Below are 13,884 nucleotides of genomic sequence, written 5' to 3' on the forward strand. Positions count from 1 at the left end.
GAAAGGTAGGGTGAAGATCTTGGGTTGTACTTGTGTAAAAAAGAACCTGTGAAATTAATGTACTAAGAACTGAAGTGAACTTCTGCTTCAGGCCAAAATGGTACACCAGATTTACTCTCTGAGAGGACCAGATTTACCCTCCCACATGAAATAACAAAAAAAAACCGAAAAGATGAAACATGTGAAAAACAGATCTCAAGATATGGGCAGCAGGCAACAAAGAATAATGATCCTTGAGTAGAAGAAAACAAATGAGGTGGACCCTATGATTGCCCTTGTGTGGAGAAAGTTCCTAGGCTATGGTGCAGGAAACAGGAATCCAGGTGGAGCCACAAGGTTCTCCTGAGTTGAGAAGACAGAACTTTCTGGGAGTCTAGAGGGGGCCACAGCAGCTAGAGTTTACAGAGGAACATATTGAAGAGGAGAGATCACAAAGAAAGAAGCCAAGATCACCAAAGGGTCACTATGAGATATTCAGATAAATACTGATCAGTGAGTGTGTGTAAAAAAACTATCTGAGGCTAGGAATAAAAACAACAATCATGAAGGCATTAAATGAAACAATCCTCAGAGCTCACATAGGGTTAGGAACAGTTTCTGGTTTTGCTAGCCACAGTGGAAAACCTAACAATTCACAAAACATCAGAGTACTTAAATGAATTTTGCCTCAGTAGTGGGGAAAATTTAGCCCTAGACTAAATAGTTTTCTGAATCCACCAAACAAAGATTAAAAGCAAGACCTAAAATAAACAAATTGTTTCCAAGTAACCTAACTGCATTCCAGAACAAAGTTATAGAATGATCACAGGAATCCAACGATGTACAGCATCACCAGATAAAATCACAATGCCTGGCAATCAATCAAAAATTAGAAGGCATGAAAGGAAGCAGAAAAACACAAGCCATTAGGAGGAGAAAGACAAAAAAAAAAAGACATAGAGATGTTAGAGATGATAGAACTAGTAGCTAAGGACAAGAATTGTTATTTCATATATGCCCATATAAATAGATCAAGATTAAACATCTTAAGTAGAGACATGGAAGATATAAAAAAGACCCAAATCAAATAGATAGAGATGGAAACTCAGTGTTCTGAGATGAAAAATATTTTGGATGGGATTAATGACAAATTAGGCATTGCAAAAAAAAAAATTAGTGAACTTTAAGACAGTAAGAGAAACTATTCAAAATTAACTATAGAAAGAAAAATGACTGAAATGAAAAGGAACAGAGCCCTGGAACAAATTCAAGTGACTAAATATGTTTGTAATTGGAATCCCTAAAGATTAGGATGAGTAAAAAAAAATTTGAAGAAATAATGACCAAAAAATTTCCAAATATAATGAAAACTATAAACACCAGGACACAAAAAAACTCAATGAACTCCAAGAATAGAAAACACGAAGAAAACCACATCAAGGTGCATAAAAATCAAATTGCTTTAAACCAATGATGAAGAGACAATAAATATTAAAAGTAACCAAAGGAAAAAGATACAATACATTCAGAGAAACAATAGTAAGGTTGAAAACAGATATAATCACAAACAATAGAAGCTAGAAGACAGGGAAACAACATCTTTAAAGTACAGAAAGAAAAAAACAATTGCTAATGTAGAATAGTTAAAATATCTTTTGAAATGAAATATTATTTCCAGTGTCCTCATCTTCACTCTCTCATCAGCCTCATCAGCCATGCCCTTCCTTGCACACAAAGTCCTCTTCGGAGAGAGTTTTCCAGCCATGGAATTAGAGTCCCCTGCTGTAGCTGCCACCTTACACCTGCCTGCTGTAGCTTGAGCCCCTTGTGAACATTTGAGGGAAAATAACTGAGTAGGGTGATGATGAGGTACTGTTGTTTTGAGGTTTTTTACATAGTGCTTTGGATTTTTTTAAGGTACTGTTCTCTGTTACAAAAGTTATGCATTTTTTATTTTTAAAAGAATGTCAAAGAGAAAAGAAATGTACAAATTATACTCTTCCCTTACTCTTACCTAATGGTGAAAGTCTGAATGATTGTTCTTCCCTATAAGATCAGGAATAAAGCAAGGGTCACTATTTCTCTCCAACATTATCCTGGAGTGTCTAGCCAAGTATAATAGCTCAAGAAAAAGGAATAAATGTTGTTCATACCAGAAGAGAAGAATCAAAACTTTCTTGATTTGCAATTGACATAATTTTCTATTAGAATATCCTGTAGAATCTTTAAATAGCTACCAGAACTACTGAGCAGGTTTAGCAAGGCTTCAGAATACAAGATGAGAATACAAAAATGAATTATATTTCTAATACTAACATCATTGTTCTAATGAACAATCGAACTAAAATTTAGAAAAAAATTAGTATTATTAAAAATATGAAATACACGGGGATGAATCTGATAAAGATGTGAAAGGCCTGTACACCAAAACTACAAAACATGGCTGAGATTTCTGAAATCTGGCCAGGCATGGTGGCTCACACCTTTAATTCCAGTAATTTGGGAAGCCAAGGCAGGCAGATCACTTGAGCCCAAGAGTTCAAGTCCAACCTGGGCAACATGACAAAACCCCATCTCTACAACAAAATACAAAAATTAGCCAGGCATGGTGGCACATGCCTGTACTCCTGGCTACTTGGGTGGCTGAGGCAGGAGGATCTCCTGAGCCTAGGAGGTTGAGGCTGCAGTGAGCCATGATTACACCACTGCACTCCAGCCTGAGTTGACAGACTGAGACCCTGTCTCAAAAATATGTATATTATGAATAAATAAAAAGACTTCTAAAATCTTAAAGATCTAAATAAATGGAAAGCTATATCATGTTCATGAATTGAGAGATTCAACATTTTTAATATCTCATTCTTCCAAAATAGATATATAAATCCAATGCAATTCCAATAAAAAACCTAGTGGGTTTTTTTTTTTCAAATGCCTTCAAAAATTCAGATGAAAATGCAAAGGACCTAGAGCAGCCAAAAAACTTTGAAAAAAAATGTTAGAGGACTTATTCTACCTGCCTTCAAGGCTTATTATAACTTATGTAATTAGGAGAGTGTGATATTGGCATCAAGAAAGACAATTAGATCACTGGAACAGATAAAGATTCAAGAAGTGGACCACACATATATGCTCAATTGACTTTTGGCAAAAGTGCAAAAGCAATTTAGTGGGATATGGACTTCATACATAATAGTATGGGGAGCTCTGCAGAGATGTTCCCCAGTAAAATGGTGAAATTATTTTATTATTTCATTTTTTAATTTAATTTTTTGAGACAATGTTGCACTCTGTTGTCCAGACTGGAGTGCAGTGGTGCAATCATGACTCACTACAGCCTTGACCTCTGGGGCCTAAGCAATCTTCCCACCTCAGACACATGCTACCATGTTCCACTAATTTTTTTATTTTTTCTTTGTAGTCAGTCTCACAATGTTACCTGAGATGGTCTCAAACTCCTGAGCTCAAGCGGTCCTTCCACCTCAGCCTCCCAAATAGTGCTGGGATTACAGGTATGAGCCACTGCATCTGGCCATGAAAATTATTTTAAAAACAACTATTTAAATATCCCTAGAAATGGTTTTAAGAGTGTATAGCCAACGAAGAAACATCTGTCTTTTTAAGGCTACTAAAATTTGGTAAGAACAATGACAGTTTTGATATTTAAACTAAGACCACTTCTCTCTCCTCATTGACCACCAGTTCAGCAAGACAGAAATTCCACCCCAGACAGGTGCAGCCAAGAACACAGGACTCCCTCTGCCCCCAGCAACCAGTCAGTGGGCCATCCTCCTTGGAGGGGCAGGACATCAGCATTCTCATCCAGTTCCCAGCTACCTGTTGCTGAGACTGAGTTCTAGGCAAGTATGCCCGAGGGATGGCCTTCCTTCCCCCATCCAGTCCCCACTGGTGGAACAGAGGCTTGGCCTTGGGCATGACACCACTGAGAATTCTGTGTCTCTCATTTTCGCTGTCCTAGTTCATATGGTGATGGTTCAATGCCAGGAGAGGCAAGATGATAAGACCCAAAACCATTGTCCCTCCTCCACCTCATGATCAGCTCCTTAAGTAGAGATATCACTCAAAGAGAAGCACACCATTATCACAAACCCCAGCTCCAGAGCCCTGGATCAGATATTTCACCTGGAAGAAGAAGCAAGCCTAAAAATAAAAGGCACCTAATCTCATCCCAAAGCAATTGATTTTATTTGCAATAGAGCATGAGGAAGTTTAAACCCAAGGATGCACTCAAGAACAACAAAGGTTGTGGTGAAAGGCATTTGGAAAGATATTGGCAGATTTGTTGAAGATTTGTGCATAAGAGAACTGGAGAAAGAGATAGATAGAAGTAGCCCTCCTAGGATCAAAACAAATATCAAACACTGACCACAGGAACTATTCCTTCAAAGGAGATGAAATTTGATTGGCTTAGACTGTAGATCGATTTATGCCCCAGGGCATTGTTGAAAACAATAATGCAATTAGCCCCCAGTTTGTAGAGTTTAGCAGCTGGGTGCAGTCTGGGGTAGAGACAGCTAAAGAGAGCTCTGTCACAACCACTGTCATCCCAGAATGACTGTGGAAATACCCAAGGCCGCCCACCCCAGGAGTAACACCAGGGGTTTAACACTGTTAGTGTGTGTGTGTGTGTGTGTGCGCGCACACATATGTGTGTGAGACAGACAGAGAGAGAGAGAAGGGATGAGAGGAGAGAGATAGAGATGGTGGTGGTGGTATGTTGGTGGTGGTGGTGAATAGATTTCACTAAGATAAAAGCTAGTCACTAAGCAAATAGCACACAAATAATAAGCCCTGGAGAGGGGGACAAGAACCGAGATTTTCTATTATATATTATCTAAAATGTCTTGTTTCCAACAAAAAAACTATGAGACATGCAAAGAAACAGAAAAATATGGCTCATATACTGGGGGAAAAAAGCAGGCAACAGAAATTACCTGTGAAAGTGACCAGATTTTGGATTTAACAAAGACTTCAAAGTAGCCATTATAAATATGTTCAAAGAACTAAAGGAAACCATGATTAAAGAAGTAAATGAAGGTGTGATGACAATATTGCATCAGATAGACAGTATTAATAAAGATACAAATTATTTAAAAAGAAATAGAAATTCTGGGGTTGAAAGGTACAATAATTGAAATGAAAAGTTTATTAGAGGGGCTCAACTTCTTGTGAAAGAATTAGCAGACTTGAAGATAGATTGATTCAGATTATACAATCCAAAGATCACAGAGAAAAAGAATGAAGAAAAATGAACAGAGTCTCAGAGAAATGTGGGATATCATTAAGCACACCAACATAAATGTAATGAGAGTATCAGAAGAACAGAAGAGAAAGGATTTATTTGTATATAAAAACCACAATGACCTGACACATCAATTAGAATATCTAAAATTAAAAATAGCGGCCATCCCAAATGTTAGTACCAGTGTGAAGCAACTACAACTCTCATACACTGATGATAGAAAGTAAAATTGTACAACTACTTTATAAAATAGTTTGACAGGTTTTTAAATGGTTACACATATACTTATTACATAATCCAGCGATTCCTCTCTTAGGTGTCTTACCCAAGAGAAAGGAAGTCATATGCCCATACAATACTTATTCTTAAACATTCCTAACAGCACTATTTGTAATAGTCAAAAACTGAAAACAACCCAAATGTCCATCAAGAGGTGAATACATTATCAAATTATGGTATATTTATGCAATAGAATACGGCTCAGCAATAAAAATAACTTAGTATTGATTTATACAATAACATGAATCACATGGATAAATGTTGATAAACTTCAAAATAATTATGCTGAATGAAAGAAGTCAGATGAAGAAAGTACACAGTTTTGCTTCCCTTTATCTAAAATTCTGAAAAGTGCAAACATCCATAGTGACAGGAAGCAGATCAGTGGTTGCCTGCGGTGGGGTTGAAGTGAGGAAGAGACAGACATGAACAAAGAGGAATGAGGAAATGCTAGGGGTAATTAATATGTTCATTATCTTGATTATGGTGATGGTTTCACAGGTGTGTGCATAGGTCAAAATGTGTAAAGCTTTATAATTTAAATATATTAGTTTGTTTTATACCAATTATGCCTCAATATAGATGTTTTAAAAATGTTATCAGAGAAAGAAGAAAACTAAAGTGAAGTAAATAATAATCCAGCTATTGGCTAATGGGTATTGTTATTCACATAAAAATTTTTCTAATAAAGAGTAAAAGTTGTATTTGAAAAAAAATCCTGGCACCCCAGTCCTGAGGACCCCTAGAAAATTTACAGGGGTGGCAGTCTTCAAAAATTTTTAAGGGCAGATTTTCAATCTTTGGCTTGCATATACCTTGCCAAGACATCCAAGGCACCTGCAATTTCTTGCTTACCAGGAATTTCCATCACCTGCCAGCAAGATTTTATTATATCAGTGTAGTAGACCAGCCTGAAGTGCTATGGACTGATAGGGTTACAGTCTTTCTGGGCTTGACTATAATAAAGAGACAGAGGGTCTAGTCAGATAAACAGTTTCTGAGCTTTTTGCTTAGAGGAAGTAATGAGACAAAGACATTATTTCAGATTGATAGGTAAATACAAGAGGCCAAAGGTTTTACTCCAGTGAATAAACTACATGTGGGACAGTAGCTGCAGTTGGAGTCATCGCCTGATTAAGTTTATGATGATACACTCTTACCCTCTAAGACTGTCAGTCTTTGAAGCATATACTAAACAGGTGAGTCAAATGCAGATTGATAGAAATAATTACCCTGCATTTTTAGTCTTGCTTGGTTACATTCATCTTTGAGGTTCCACACAGGGATTTAGTATTGCCTTCTATTTTTTGTAGGGTAATCCCAGGTCCTTCCACTTGGTTATTTCTACCATAATAACTGTTATTCGATGTGTCAGAAAGCCAATGTGGGAATTCCATCAGTTGTCAGGTGTGCTTATTGAAGCATTCACTCAGGAACAGTATAAATAACCACAAGACAGGTTTATGGATACATAGAACCAGCTATGAGAAGGGCTCAACAAAATTCCATTTGTTATTGCACCCCTATGAACACCCATTTTGACTGGTGGGCCACAGTGGAGTCCTGGGTTCCAGCAAATTAACCATGTCCAGAATTCCTAGAAAGTCTGGATATTTTCCTTTTTCTAGAACACAATTATTCTAATACATGGCTGCATATTCCTTTGGGGAAATACTAGAAAGAAGCATCAGAGTATACATTCCTTTTACAAGAGTGTCTGGCCTCTTATTTTAGGGTCAAGTTATTGAAGAATAGTTTACATACAATAAAATTTACTTTTAAAAAGTGTATACTACAGTTCAACAAGCTTTGACAAATGAATACAATCATGTAACCACCATCATAATTGAGATTCATTAGGGGTTTCAATGTCAGTTGACAAGCTCATCCAAAAATTTGCACAGCAGAGCAAGACTCCAAAAATTAACATGAAAATTCTGAATCAGAAAAAAATACGACAATTTTGACCAGATATGAAGACTTTAATGATTAACATTTAGTATTAAATATAGTGTGAAATTATGCAGATATCAGTAGACTAATGAAACAGAATAAATTCTAGAAACAGACTCATTCCTATAGAGAAGTAATGTATTACAGAGGTGGCATTAAAAATCAAGGGATAAAGTATAAAATTTTCAATCCATGTGTTGGGACAACTGGTTATCTACATAGGAAAATAGTTGATCCCTACATCCCCCACAACATACCACAATATATTCCAGGTAGACTAAAAACTTAAATGGGAAAAGCGAACTTAAAAATCTTTGGAGGAAAATATGATGTAAGAGTACAGGATTTTTGTTTTTTTAAAAAAGAGATCAAGTGGAGTATTTATACATTTGAATACATTAAAATTTAAAACTCATGCATAACAAAGGACATCATAAACCAAGCTAAAAGACAAACCGCTGTATATACTTCTGAGAAGATGAAATCGATGTATTTTTCTCTACCCCTCTTGCTAAGTACAATTACATACCCTGGACATTATACATAAAACAAGCATAACGACGTTCTGAAAAGTCAAGAAGACAAACTGGGTAAGGACCTTGGAACCCAAGAAACATCATGATGATGAGTTCCCTAGCTTTTCTTTTGCCTCATATATCCCAGACTTGGAGCTGAGGAAGCCAGCAGTCAGGAAACACCAAGGGGTACAGATCTTAAAAGCCTGCTCTCTCTAGCCAAAGAACTAGGAAAAGGACAGCCTAGGAAGACAGAAAACTTTTAGACAATAAATGCTCTATCTAGCTAAATACCATAGAAAAAGCAGTGGATCCATCCCAACCAATCCCAGAAAAGGCTTAGTGGAAAACCTAGACTTCCACTCTTGCCTGGCTATAATGGAGCACCGCAATACTCCCACTAGGGTAATGTCAAAGAAGACCAAGTCAGGAGCCAAGACTTACATCCCCAGTGGGTGGTAATGAGAGCCGACCCCCAGCCCCTACCTGGCAGTGTCTTTTTTTTTTTTTTTTTTGAGACGGAGTCTCGCTCTGTCGCTCAGGCTGGAGTGCAGTGGCACCATCTCGGCTCACTGCAAGCTCTGCCTCCTGGGTTCCCGCCATTCTCCTGCCTCAGCCTCCCAAGTTGCTGGGACTACAGGCATGTGCCACCTGGCCTGGCTAATTTTTTTTTTTTTTTTACATTTTTAGTAGAGATGGAGTTTCACCGTGTTAGTCAGTCTGGTCTTTTAACTCCTGACCTCAAATGATCCTCCCACCTCAGCCTCCAAAAGTGCTGGGATTACAGGCATGAGCCACTGCAGCTGGCAGGATCCACCCTCTTTCTACTCCTGGAATGGTGTCATATGAAGCCAGCTAAAACAGAAGGTTTAAATAAGTTCCAGAATTTTATAACATAATATCCTAGATTTCCAGGTTTCAATAAAAAATTGCACCAAGGACCAGGAAGATCTCAAACTAAATGAAAAAACATAATCAAGAGATGCCAACACCATGGTAACATAGAAGTTAGGATTATTTTACAAAGATTTTAAGTAGCCACCATAAAAATGCTTCAACAATTACAAATACCCTTGAAACAAATGAAAAATATGTCTCAGTAAAGAAATAGAAGTTATAAATAAGAACCAAGTAGAAATTTTTGAGATGAAAAATACAATAACTGAAATGTAAAAATTAATAGATGATTTAACAGCAGAATGGAGGAGCCATATGAAAGAAGCCATGACTGGAAGATAGAATAATAAAAATTACTTAATCCGAACAACAGAGAGAAAACCTTGAGAAAAATAAACAGAGCCTCAGGGACCTGTGAAACTATAACAAAAAATTGAACATTTATGTCATCAGAATTTCAGGAGAGGAGAAAGAGGGCAGGTTTGAAAAAATACTTGAAGAAATAAAGGCTGAAAACGCCTCAAGTTTGGCAAAAGGCATAAGCCTACGTATTTAAGAAGCTGCATGAATACAAAACGGATATGCCCAAATAAATTACACCCAGACACATAACATAGTCAAACTTCTGAAAACTAAAGACAAATTAAAAAGCAACTGTGGTATACCAGAAGGAAGTGGTACATTTTTCAAGTGCTGTCAACTCAGAATTCTATATCCAGCAAAAACATCCTTCAAGAATGAAAGGAAAATCAAGATAGTGTCTAATGAAAGGAAATGAGAATTTGCTTGCTGCCTTTTAGGATGACTAAAGAAAACTCTCAAAACAGTAAGAAAATAATAAAAGAAGGAATCTTGGAACACAAGATAAGAATAAGGAACAGTGGAAAAAGTAAAATCATGGGAAATATACTACATTTTCTTTCTCCTCTTGAGTTTTCTAAATTATGGTTGATGCAAAAATTGTAACACATCTGATGTGGTTCTAAATGTATATAGAGGAAATATTAAAAACAATTATAAGCTGGGCATGGTGGCTCATGCCTGTAATCCCAGCACTTTGGGAGGCCAAGGCAGGTGGATCACCTGAGTGCAGGAGTTCAAGACCAGCCTGGGCAACATGATGAAACCCAATCTCTACCAAAACTACATACAATTAGTTGGACATGGTGGTGTGTGCCTGTGGTCCCAGCTACTTGGGAGGCTGAGGTGGGAGGATCACTTGAACCTGGGAGGCAGAGATTGCAGTGAGCTGAGATCATGCCACTGCACTCCAACCTGGATGACAGAGTGAGACCCCATCTCAAAAAAAAAAAAAAAAGTTATAAATAGGAGAGAATAAAAGGGGGTAAGATTTAAATGACTCACTGGAACTGGTAAAATAATGACATCAGTAGATTGTGATAAATTACATAATACCCAAAGCAACAACTAAAAAAAGCTATGCAAAGAGATACACTCAAAAGTACTATAGAGAAATAAAAATGGAATTTAAAAAAATGTTCCAAAACCCACATGGAGCAAGGGAAAAAAGAGAAAGACTAGTTAGGAGGTAATTACAGGTTAGAGGTGTAATGATCTTGATATTGTGATAACAGTAGATATGGACAGAATGTAGTTTAGAAGTAAAATTTACTAAATTTTCTTACATATTAGATATGAGGTGAGAGAGAAAAAAAGGAATCTAGAATGATTTCTAAGATTTTGACAGGAGCATATGAGTAATGCTGATGCTGAGGTCCAGAAGACTAGAAAAGAGATAGAGGTTGACAATTTATTGCTAGATCTTAGAAATGTTAAATTAGAGATTAAATTCAGGTCAGTTTTTCCCTATATTAAGAACCTAGAAAAAGTCCCTGGTGCTTGGTTAAAGTGCATACAAGGTCTAAATAAATAAATAAATAAATAAATAGGCATTGTTGCTTCAGAAATGGCAGTAACTTGGGAGAAAATACCCAGAAGGAATGGAGTTCTATTTTACAGAATGCATTTATGTTTTGAATTAGAGACCACTATATGGCGCTATCTCCCCAAGAACCAGCACACACTGCTTTGCGAATCAAGGGGTGAGGCAGAAGTGAGAATGGATCCTCTCACCATTGCACCTAATAGTCTTCTCATGGAATTTTTGCTTCCTATCCCAGCAACTTCGAGCTCTGCTGGTTTGGAGATCTTAGTCGCCAAGGTGGTGGTAGTTGGGAAGTGGGAGAATGCTTCCACCAGGGATCACATGAATGGTTCCACAGAATTAGAAGATGAGACTGCTACCAGGCCATTTTGGTCTTCTTATGCCACTAAAGCAACATGCATAAAAGGAGGGGGTGGTGGTGTTACCCTACTTGTTGAAGTGGTTGATTCCAATTACCAAACTGAAATCGGAGGCAAGGAGGACTGTGTGTGGAACCCAGGGGACTCTCTGGGGTGCCTCTTAAATGGCTATACCATTTTGCATCCCACCCCAGCAATGAATGACAGTTCCTGGTGTTTCACACCCTCTCAGCATTTGATGTTATCAGTGTTTTGGATTTTAGCCATTCTGACAGGTGTGTAGTGATATCTCATTGTATTAGTTTGCTATTCCCTGATGACATATGATGTTGGACACCTTTAAATATGCCTACTAGCCATGTGTATACCTTCTTTGGTGAGTGTCTAAGTATTTTGCCCATTTTATAATTGGGCTGTTTGTTTTCTTAATGTTAAGAGTTCTTTGTGTATTTTGGATAACAGTCCTTTATCAAATAGTTGTTTTGCAAAGATTTTTTTCCCAGTCCATGGTTTGTCTTTTCATTCTATTACCAGTGTCTTTCACAGAGCAAAATATTATTTTTCAACTTTTATTTTAGATTCAGGGGGTACATGTGCAGGTTTGTTACCTAAGTATATTGTATGATGCTGAGATTTAGGGTACAAGTGATCCTGTCACCCAGGTACTGAACATCATACCCAAGAGTTAATTTTTCAACCCTCCGCACTTCCTTCCTCCTCCCTCTGGTAGTCCCCAGGTCTGTTGTTGCCATCGTTATGTCCATGAGTACCCCATGTTTAGCTCCCACTTATAAGTGAGAACACACAGTATTTGGTTTTCAGTTCCTGCATCAATTCTTTAGGATAATGGCCTCCAGCTGCATCTATGTTGCCCAGAGGATATAATTTCATTCTTTTTTTATGGCTGTGTAGTATTCCATGATATATATATATATATATATATACACCACGTTTTCTTTATCCAATCCACTGGTGATGGGCACCTAGGTTTATTCCATGTCTTTGCTATTGTGGATAGTGCTGCAATCAACATGCTTGTGTCTTTTTGGTAGAATGATTTATTTTCTTTTGGATATATATCCAGTAATGGGATTGCTGGGTCAAATGGTAACTCTGTTTTAAGTTCTTTGAGAAATCTCCAAACCGCTTTCCATAACAGCGGGACTAATTTACATTCCCACCACCAATGTATAAACATTTCCTTTTCTCTAAAACCTCACCAGCGTCTGTTGTTTTCCTGACTTTTTAATAATAGCCATTCTGACTGGTGTGAGATGGTACCTCATTGTGGTTTTGATTTGCATTTCTCTGATGATTAGTAATATGGAGCATTTTTTCATATGTTTGTTGGCTGCTTGTATGTCTTCTTTCGAGAAATATCTGTTCATGTCTTTTGCCAGTTTTAATAGGGTTGTTTGTTTTTTGCTTGTTGTTTGTTTCTTATAGATTCTTGATGTTAGACCTTTGTTTGATGCATAGTTTGAAAATATTTTCTTCCTTTTTATATGTTGTCTCTTTACTCTGTTGATAGTTTCTTTTGCTGTGCAGGAGCTCTTTAGTTTAATTAGATCCCACTTGTCAATTTTTGTTTTTGTGGAAATTGCTTTTGAGTACTTGTCATAAATTCTTTCCCAAGGGCAATGTCCAGAATGGTGTTTCCCAGATTTTTTTTTAGGATTTGAAGTCTTACTCTAAATTTGTAATCCATCTTGAGTTAATTTTTGTTTATGTTAAAAAGATAGAGGTCCAGTCATATTCTTCTGCATGTGGTACTCCCGCTATCCCAGCACCATTTATTGAAGGGGAGTCATTTCCCCATTGCTTATTTTTATTGACTTACCTGAAGATCAGATGGCTGTAAGTGTGTGGCTTTTTTTTCTAGGTTCTCTATTCTGTTCCGTCGTTCTATGTGTCTGTTTTGTACCAATACCATACTTCTATGGTTGCTGTAGCTTGAAGTAAGGTAATGTGATGCCTCTGGCTTTGTTCTTTTTTCTTAGGATTGCTTTGGCTATTCAGGCTCCTTTTTGGTTCCATGTAAATTTTATAATAGCTTTTTTCTAGTTCTGTGAAAAATGATGTTGGTAGTTTGATAGGAATAGTGTTGAATCTGTAGATTGCTTTGGACAGTATGGCCATTTCAACAATATTGATTCTTCTGATCCATAGTATGGAGTGTTTTTCCATGTGTTTATGTCATCTATGATTTCTTTTAGCAGTGTTTTGTAGTTCTTTTTGCAGAGATCTTTCACCTCCGTGGCTAGATGTATTCCTAGGTCTCTTATGACTACTGTAAATGGGATTGTTCCTTGATTTGGCTGTCAGCTTGAACATTATTGGTGTATAGAAATGCTCTGGGCCAGGCACGGTAGCTTGCACCTCAGCCGTGATCACACCATTGCACTCCAGCCTAGGCGACAGAGTGAGACTCCGCCTCAAAAAAAGAAAAAAAAGAAAAAAGAAATGCTACCGGTTTTTGTACATTGTTTTTGTATCTTGAAATTTTACTGAAGTCATTAATTTTTGAGTTAATTTTTATTTATGGTGAAAGATAGGAGTCCAGTATCATTCTTCTGTATATATGGCTAAGCAGCCATCCCTTGAAAGGATAAACAGTTCCAGGAGCATTTTGGCAGTCTTTAGGGGTTTCTAGGTATAGAATCATTTCATCCACAAAGAAAGACAGTTTGACTTTCTCTCTTCCTATTTGGATGCCTTTTATTTCTTTCTCTTGCC

Source organism: Pongo pygmaeus, chromosome 14, assembly GCF_028885625.2.
Source record: "Pongo pygmaeus isolate AG05252 chromosome 14, NHGRI_mPonPyg2-v2.0_pri, whole genome shotgun sequence".
Taxonomy (NCBI): domain Eukaryota; kingdom Metazoa; phylum Chordata; class Mammalia; order Primates; family Hominidae; genus Pongo; species Pongo pygmaeus.